This window comes from Micromys minutus, assembly GCF_963924665.1.
Source record: "Micromys minutus genome assembly, chromosome: X".
NCBI classification, from domain to species: Eukaryota; Metazoa; Chordata; class Mammalia; order Rodentia; family Muridae; genus Micromys; species Micromys minutus.
This window is the reverse complement of record NC_137970.1, coordinates 97,042,067-97,051,708: the sequence shown is the minus strand read 5'-3', so window position 1 is coordinate 97,051,708 and position 9,642 is coordinate 97,042,067. Positions and strand designations below refer to the sequence as shown.

General features: G+C 35.5%; 1 pseudogene across 1 annotated transcript; it reads right to left on the bottom strand.

Annotated features, from left to right (window-relative positions):
- Nucleotides 1–6,705: 6,705 nt before the first annotated feature.
- Nucleotides 6,706–7,317, bottom strand: LOC308415649 (E3 ubiquitin-protein transferase MAEA-like; annotated as a pseudogene). The gene has a single exon. The product of its transcript is annotated as an E3 ubiquitin-protein transferase MAEA-like (transcript).
- Between the last annotated feature and the right edge of the window lie 2,325 nt (nt 7,318–9,642).

Below are 9,642 nucleotides of genomic sequence, written 5' to 3'. Positions count from 1 at the left end.
TGACCATGATTTTGTTTGGAGGAATGTGGATTTTGTGACTTTGGATTTGGAAAGATATAGAAGGCTTTAAATGAGGCTTACTGGGCTCCCCTAGTAAAAATATGGAAGACTTTGCTACTGAGAGTGATTTGAAATGTGCTGACTTGGATCAAGTGGTTTCAGTGGAGAATTTCAGTATGTGGCCAATAGACTGTTTTTGTAGTATTTTGGTGAAAAATATGGCTGCTTTTTGCCTTGTCCAAAGAGTCTGCCTGAGCTTAAGATGAAGAGATTTAGATTAATTGCTTTGGAAAAAAAAAAGTTTCAAAACAGCCTGGTGTAAATTCTGTTGTGTGGCTACTGAACTTCACCCTTATCAAGAGCATTTTAATAAAAAGAAGCAAGTTGAGAAAGGAAAAATACAAAATATATGGTTCCAGTATTGAAGGGACACCGGTAAGTGAAATGCAGCTAAATCCTGTGTTCAAGAATTTTAAATTGTATTAAGTAAGGACCTTGTGTAAAGAAAGACCCCACCCAGATAAATTAGCTCCAGGCAATTTAGTACAAACCTTTAATCCCAGGAGTCAAAGACAAGCAGCTCTCTAAATTCAATCCAGCCTAGAACAGAGCAAGTTCTGGGTGAAGGAAAGCTTAAATCCAGGTGTGGTGGTACACCTTTAATCCCATGAGACTGGCAAAGAGATCTCTAAATTCAAGATCAATCTACAGAGAAAGATACTGGACAGTCAAGCTTAGGTAGTGAATGAGTTAAGAAAGAGGAAGCTAGTGTTAATGTAATAGAACAAGGGGGTAAGTACCAGCTCTTGCTAACTGCAGAACTTGCCAGCTTCCGCCAAGTGGCTCTGGCCTTATATTTAAGAGAAGAAGGAGACCACTGGGACAATTAATGCTAGTTAGCTGGAGCTAAGAAATTAATGGTGATTAAGAAGAGACCAGCTCTATGTATAATAGCCAGAAGCTGGAAAGAACCCAGATGTCCTTCAGTAGATGAATGGATACAAAAATTGTGGTATACTTACACAATGGAGAACTACTCAGCTATCAGAAACAATGACTTAACCAAATTCTCAAGAAAATGGCTGCATCTAGAGAATATCATCCTGAGTGAGATAACCCAGTCACAAAAGAACAGACATAATATGCAGTCACTGATAATTGGATACTAACCCTAGAAAGCTCTGAACACCACAGAAACAACTAACAGACTGTGTGAAGTTCAAGAAAAAAAAAAAAGAAAAAAAAAACATTATGCTCAATCCTTACACACCAAGAAAACTTTGACTAATTCTGGGTTACATCCTGTTTTACATGTACTTTATGCTCATTATAACTAGTAAGACCTTAATGCACACTATCAAACCTTTGAAAAAAAGCCAAACACTGACAAAAATGTATTTGTATACTTTTATGCAAAAATGCTTAAAATTTGTTTATTTATCTTTGTTTTTTAAAATAAATTTGTTAAAAAAAAAAACTGTTCTAGAAATAGCCAAGGTTGTACCTCATGCTCCAACTGTTCTTGGAAATGTGTAAGAATCACCCAGGTGGTACTGGTTTTGAAGGCATGAAGGTGTCATAAAGAACAGCTGAGGCTTGGGAATGTGAGAAGCCATGGAATGTCATTGGTTAATGTGCAGCCTCAGTTGTAGTTGACAAACCAGGATTGAAGGGGTGATGCAAAGGATTTGAGGCATGGCACCGTGAAGGGAGCCTATGAGAGGCTATTGTTAAAGCCTAGTTGGAACAGAAAACTCCAGTATATTTGGAGGTGCTAGTACCATGGAATGATCACCAAAAACAACAGCGAAGGTGTAGTGGATCAACCTGACCCAAAGATATTAGAGATGTTAGAGCGGTGGGAAATGTACCAAGGAAAACTGCTAACAAGGAGTGAAACAGCCCAGGAGAAAGAAGTTTATTGCAGTCACCAAAGATGGAAACGGTGCTGAAGTTCCGAAGGCTGCTTTGGAATCAGGCATGGAGATGGCAGAATTTGGAGTTTGCCCAGCTGGTTGCCTGACTTAATTCAAGGATTACAGTTAAGTTATTGGATGGATCTCAGAGGAGACTTTGAACTTTGGACTTTTAACATTGTTGATACTGCTACAGACTATGGGGACTTTGGAAGTTGGACTAAATGTACTTTTTACTATGCTATGTTTAAATATGACACCCATAAACTCATGTGTTTTAACAAGCCTATGGGGACCAGGGAGTGGAATGTGATGGTTTGCATTTGCTTGTCCCAGGGAGCGGCACTTTGTTGGAGAAAGTGTGTCACTCAGGTGCTGGGCTTAGAAATACTCCTCCTAAGCTGCCTGAGGATGCTTAGTCTGCTCCTGGCTTTCTTTGGATGAAGATGTAGAACCCTCAGCTCCTCCTGCACCATGCCTGCCTGGAGGCTGCCTTGTTCTCACCTTGATGATACTGGACTGAACCTCTGAACTTGTAAGCCAGCCCCAATTAAATGTTTTTAAGAGTTGCCTTGGTCATGGTGTCTGTTCACAGCAATAAAACCCTAACTAAGACATATAATCTTGAGAATATTTGTATCTATAATCATTGAAGAAAATTATCTGACAGTTTTGTGTGTGTGCATATGTGTCTTGATTATCTTAACTCTTTCCTTAAATTTTTGATAAAATTTAATAATAACAATCTTGTCATAAGGTTTTCTTTTTGAGGAAACGTAATTTAATTTCTTCATAGACATTTGAAGAGATTTTATATATTTGTGGTTTTGGTTTTCATTTTGTTATGTCATATGTTCTAATGAACCTTTCTATTTAATATTTTTCAGCTTTATTGTAAAATAACTTTTCAATGTATTTCCTAATCTTTCTAGATTTGGAGATTTTCTTCCTTTACACCTATAATTTTCTCATTATATATCTTTGCTGTTATTTTTAAGTTGGATAGAGTTTTGTAATTAATTTTTGTTAATCAAATTCTTTTTTGATTGATTCTATGCATTTCACTTAAGGTTTTAATTTCCTTCCCTTAGGTCTTGCTCTTTATTAATTTTTAGGGTCTCAGGTGAGACCATTTCGATGATATCTTTCTCAGCATGTTTGTTATTTGTGTACAAAGAGGCAACTGATTTTTTAAGTGAATATTCTTTTCCCATTTTGCTCAAACTGTTAATCATTTCTAGTCATAGAATGTTAGATATCTTAATTCTAATAGCAAATAATCAAAAATTTATCTTCTTTTCAGATTTATATCTCATCAAATTCTTTATCTTGCCTTATATTTCTAGCTGATACTTCTTGATCAGTATCAAAAAGAAGTAGGTATAGTGAAAATCCTTGTAACATATTTGATTATAATGGGATTACTTCAAGTTTAGAATGATTTGGGCTGCAGTTTTTGCACATACAGTATTTATTATATAGACATGTGTTTCCTCTAACCCTACTTTTCTCTTGGACTTTATCTGCATCACCTTAGTTGTCTTTTAATATATTTACTTGAATATATACTTATTGACTTACATATTTTGAACTGTCACTGCACCTCAGGGAGAAAAACCTTGATCATGGTGCAGAGGTTTATTTAAAATGTCCTTGCTATTGTTATGTGACTAATTTTTATTATTTTAAAATTAAAATGTAATTACATAACTTTATTTTTTCCTTTTTTGCTTCCGTACTTCAAACTCCTCCACTCCATCTCAGAAACTTTTTTTCATTGATTGTTATTGTGACAACTATATGTAAATATAAAATATAATGGTCTAAGTCTCTTCAGGGTTTCTGGTATTTATTTGATTTTAAGATAACCACTTTATATTCAGTAACCTAGGAGAACATATCCCTTGAAAGAGCTCCCTCTATAAAATAATTACTTGCTTTGTTTTTGGTTGAGGGGTGATCCTCTGAGATTTCCCACTTTCATTTTACCAGGTCTTGATTATGCAGCCATATTGTTCAAGTATCACACATATAGCTTCCTTATCAATTCTAAAAGATACAGTCTGATCCTTTGACTCTTAAATTTGTTCTTTCTTTCACAATGCTCTGTGAGACTGAGGTACACACATTTTTTTCTGTATATGTGTCCAATAAGCTCCCCAGGATCAGTTGTGAACAGTTGGAGTTTGTTGTAATAGTCTATGCTTGATGCAAAGCAACAGTTCTCAACCTGTGTGTCATGGCTACTTTGAGGTTATATATTGTCAGATATCCTGTGTATCAAATATTTATATTACCAGTCATAACAAAAGTGGAATTACTGTTGTGAAGTAACAACAGACTAATTATATTCTTGGGGTCAACACAACAAGATGAATTATATTACAGGGTCACAGCATTAGGAAGGCAGAGAACCACTGAAAAGAGAGTCCATCCTGATGAGGAGTAAGAGTTATATTTATATGCTTGTGTATAACTATGTGTTATATAATGTAGTAAATAGATATGCTGTTATAAGAAACTGGCAGTAGTAGATTCTCTTCTAAGATATATAACCTGACAAGCTCCACATGAATAGCTAGGTTTCCAGTAATAGTCATTATTTCTCTCCTATAAAGTACAAATTAATTACAATTAGGGAGATGTTGGTTAACAAGAAGATATAAGTTCAATTATCACATGTTTACAAATACTGGTCATTGTTGTGATTCACGGTCATCACAGATGGATGGGACTATTGATTGCTGTCCTCCATTGATAGTTTGCTTATCCTTTCTGGTACAGTGAAAGCAATACTAAAAAGAAAAACAGTACAAAGAATTAACAAAGTTGGGATTTGGTTCTTTCAGAAAATCAACAACCAAAGAGTATACATGTGTGTGCCCATGGTTCAAGCTACATATGTAGCATAGAATTTCCTTTGATGTATGTGGTATGTAAGTAATACAAACACACCTTTAACTTAATGAAAACATCCAGAAGCAAGACTACATACCTCATATTGTTTGGGGAGTCACTTGAGCTACCCTAAGCAACAACTTGAAAGGAAGTTTCTTATGTCTGGAGTTGTTCCTTTTTGTCTATGACTTTGGTGAAAAACCATGATAGGCCAAGTGCTATACATTTAAGTTATATAAATTTTATCTATGTCTGTTTGTCATTTTCTCTGTTGTGCATTTAGAATAACTGAATACTATATTAAGCCTGCCTTCATAGAAAGAGTTTAGAAATTTACCTTCTATTTCTAATTTTTCAATATTTAAATATTATTTGTAGAGCTTTTTAAGTAGTATAATTTTATTGTGATTCTTTGTGGCCTTTCAATTATTTTAGACAAAAGGCCTTCTATTATTATTTCAATAACTTTCTTTGTCACAGATCTGTTTAAGTTGTTGATCTTATCATTTTTATCCTTGGTAGTTTATATAAATCTACAAATTTGTCCATATCTTTTAATGGACAAATAAATACACTATAGATTTTGAAATATTATATTATTTCTGTGGTTGAAAGATAGGTTGCTGGTTTCTATAATTAAACATGTCCTTTTTCTCTAGTAGACATTTGTGCCTGGCTTCACTTTTGGCAAGCATTCTGTTAGAAATCCCTGTTTTGTATCAGCTACAATTCTGTTTCTGGTGTAGGAAGATTGGACTTTATGAACAGGGTCTTCTTTGATTGCAAATCTGGGGAGCTTGTGGAAAGTTTATCCACTGTGGTTTTCTTAGTTGCAGAGTAATCTTTGCCTAGTCAAAATATATACTAATGGTCATCAGAGACAGTTCATCACAAGTCTCCTATGTGTTCATTCCCTTGTAATTATTCATATACTCACTGTTGCATTTATTCATAAAATGTTTGAGAAACATGAATTTTATTAACATGCTTTACATTTAGACTTCATTAACTAATCAACATAAACATGCAAAAATAAGAGCTATATGCCAGCCTCTACTACATGGTTTTGCATGAATTACAATGGTTCATTTGTTTTGAAAAGCCATCAGTACTTATTTTAGCTGAACTATCAGTTTCTGTAATGAAAAGCATATACACTCTAGGACTAAAAAAGCACCTGGCAATTTCTCTGTAGAAACTCATTCTAGTACTTTTCCCATGAATACATTCTCAAAGCAGGAGATTAGGCTATGCTAGAATTTGATATACTGAATTTGTGCATAGACACAGACCCAGACCCTCTGGCCATGTGGGCAGAGCTTCTTCAAGTAGCAGCCTGTGTGGGTATGGTACATGGTCCTTTGGCAGCAGCCAGACAGTAGAGTCAGGAAAGGCCTCAGCAGCATATCACAAGTCACTACAGACATCCTGTGTTTGGACAAAATCTTACCTAGGCTGTATCAAACACTAGTTAGCAAAGGACTAGTCTGCCCTTCAAGCTCTACTGAGTTCCATCACTATCAAAAGGAAGGAAATAGAGAGACACAGGAAAATAACCAATGAACCAATTCCTACTCTGAGATGCTCTGGATTTCCTGGGTGTTTAGGCCAAGCTGTATAGAAAGTTTCCCTAGGGAGGTGAAAGAACTTACATAGGCATCACTTGACTTATGTTCTAAAATCCTACCAATCAAACACTCTTCTCAAGCACAGACTCACTAAATATCACTTCCTCTTTTTTTAAGAGTATTTGCCTTTTATCCCTGATCTTTGGTCACAAGAAACAAATGCCAAAGTAGACTGGGGTCTGGAGTCAGGGGTAAGGGCAGAATGACATGTTTCTCAGCCACCACAGCCTCTTCCCAATGGCATGCACATGACAATGCAAGGTCTACATAATGTTTATTTTCTCGGCTTGGGAGAAGTGGAAGACTTCTTTGGTTCTTGGGCAAACAACTTTATCATCTTGACGAATAGAAAGCAGAGAACTGTAGCCTTAGACATAGTTATTAGGTAGGCAGCAGCATCATGGGTGGGTTGTTCTCATCCATCACATCACCAGAGATCTTGCAGACAAGGCAGGAGTAGGCACAGTGATTGATGGGCAGGGGCAGTGACAGTTTGTTCAGAGAGTAGCTGCACACAGGGCAGTCGGGGCTCTTGGAGCTGCCCATCCTATTGTAGCACTGTGGTGTATTTATTGCTTTGAGCCCAGCCTTCAGGGTGAGAGTGGAGATGGAGCTGTTTCCCAGCTGGTACAGCTGGTGGTTGTCATATCAAAACTGTTGGATCAGCATTTGCCACCAGTCTGGGTCCAGGAGGTACTTCTGTGGGGAGATATGTGTGTGTAGTGGGAAGGTCAACATGCCCATGTCCTGGCTCATCCAGCGGGCTCCCTTGAACCTGACTGAAGTGCTTTCTTGCATGTCTCAGAGTGCTTGTTCTGCTGGAAAAGTTCAATGAAATCCTGAATCCTGAGGCTGAAATCTAAGCATCTCTTCATCTTCTACACAACCCTTTGTCCTCTTTGTGCACAGCTGATGCATTTCTTGCTGTATCTTTGGTCCAGTGTATTATATGTAGTCTGTGATTATATCAGTGTAGTCTGATCGGTCTCTCCTCAATTTGTTTTTATTGCAGAACCAGTGACCAGGTAAAAAGAACACATTTCTGATAGTTGTTGCATTTTTCACCTCTGGGATGTTCTAGTGTCCTTCCCAGGAGGACACTATCACAGGCTGATCAGTAGTTATGACTATTTGAGATTCTTCATGAGAGGATACAGTTTAGAGAAAGATCCCAAGGTGACACCAAATCTGTTTTGTATTAATAATATTCTCTACTACTTATCTCTGATTGCCTGATATGATCTTACAATGTTGCATTTTCTACTAATTTTCTCCTCAGAAGCCGGATATTAATTAAGATTTATATCAATGACTTGTCTCATGCATAAAATCTCATTCTAATTTTGTAACTTTAGATAAATACTGTTATCTTTTTATTATTTTATATGATAATGAAAATGTCTCTTTCTTTTGGGAAACTGTACTTTCTCTTTCAAGAAACAAATACTTTCTCTAGTTATAATATTTTAAGTCAATATTAAACTTAGTTATCAATTATTTAATGATCAAATCAATGATTCATTTAAAATTCACATAACATTGATCTAACACTGTTTTCTATAGTTTAGAAATGGTGAGGGTTTATTTATTTCTATTTACGTGAAAATATTTTAAAAGATACTCAGCTTATATTAAACTCTCAACATAAGCAAAAATTGCACATAAGACTGATAGTAATCAAGGTGTATATGGTGCAAGAATATAGAACACTCAGTTCTGAGTGGATGTGTTTTTATAATATAACCACCCTCTACTAAGCCTCAGAGTATATGATACCAGAGGGGGCAGAAAGATTGTGACACTCATTAATAGTAGATTATTACAGAAAGACAATGTCTTCTAAATATAACTGTACAGTTGTTCATAAGGATTTGGCAATTGTAAAGTCAAGCATGAGACCTGTGTAAGCCCAAGTCAAACCAAATATCACCATTTAGGAGAGATGGGCACTAACAATCTTTAGCTGCTTGTAGAGAAAATGTCAGTTTTCTCTACAAGCATAACCTTTCGTAAGTAGACCACACTCAAAAGAAAAGTCACACATCCAAGAATAAATGGGCAGCACAGATTATCATTGAGGCAGGACAAAAGGATACAAAGTTATAGAGGAGTAAAAGGGGATAGATTTTGGAAGATTTGGGGAAGGGAGAGAAGACATGGTTCTCAAACAGCTGACACACACACAGACACACACACACAAGCACATTCTCACACACATTTTTGTGGCAGTGTAGCTATACATGCTTCTTTTTAAGGTTTTTAAGTGAAAGCAACTCTATTTAAAATAATACAATACAATCAGTTACATTAGAAAACATTTGGTTCGCATTTTTCTGAATATACTTAGTGCTGGGTGTAAATTTTGTTTGTTTTCAAAGGGGAAAAAGACCTCCATAAGATTGGAGCTCTTTTTACACACAGTTTATATCTTAAATAAAACACAAATAATATCATTCTACAAGGAGACAAAAGAGAAATCTTAAGTATATTACCTTCATATATTGTCTTCTAACATTTCCTGGTTCTGTGGTAGAGAAATTTCAGTTTAGATCTGGAGGAACAACTCTTCCATGTTTCAGACTTTTGGCTTGTCCAGCAGAACTTGGACTTATATAATGGCATGAACTAATTTGTTATGATTATAATTTATACATTTTCACATTCTATTAGTTATGTCTCCATGAATGCTAAGCAAGGTAAAATTGTGCAATCCAGTAGAGTTAGAATTGCAAAGTTCTAAGACAAGTATGGTAGATTGCTGTCAGAAATCGCTGTCTGTTTTGTAATGGTCTGATAAATGAACATTAGAATAATGTCTTAAATATGTCAAATATATATCATGTATAAGAACATTCGCATATTCCTGTGATTCAAACTTCATAATGCTCCATGAGTGAAGAAGGTGTAGTAATTCACAATTTACCTTTGAGAAAAGGTAATGTACTACTTCAAACAGTAACACAATTACACCTTGCAGAATTTTTGTCCAGCTACAATTTTAAAGAACTTAGGTACATGAGTTGTCATTGATATTAAAATTAAGATTTAAGGATGCTATAAAAACATACTTGATTTTCATAATCAATTATGAAATTTTATTTTGTCATCTGAATTGTTGTTGTTGTTGATTTTTTTTCTCTATCATTTTGCTGGATGAATGAACTTCACACGCATTCTGCTTTAAGAACAGCTAACATTTA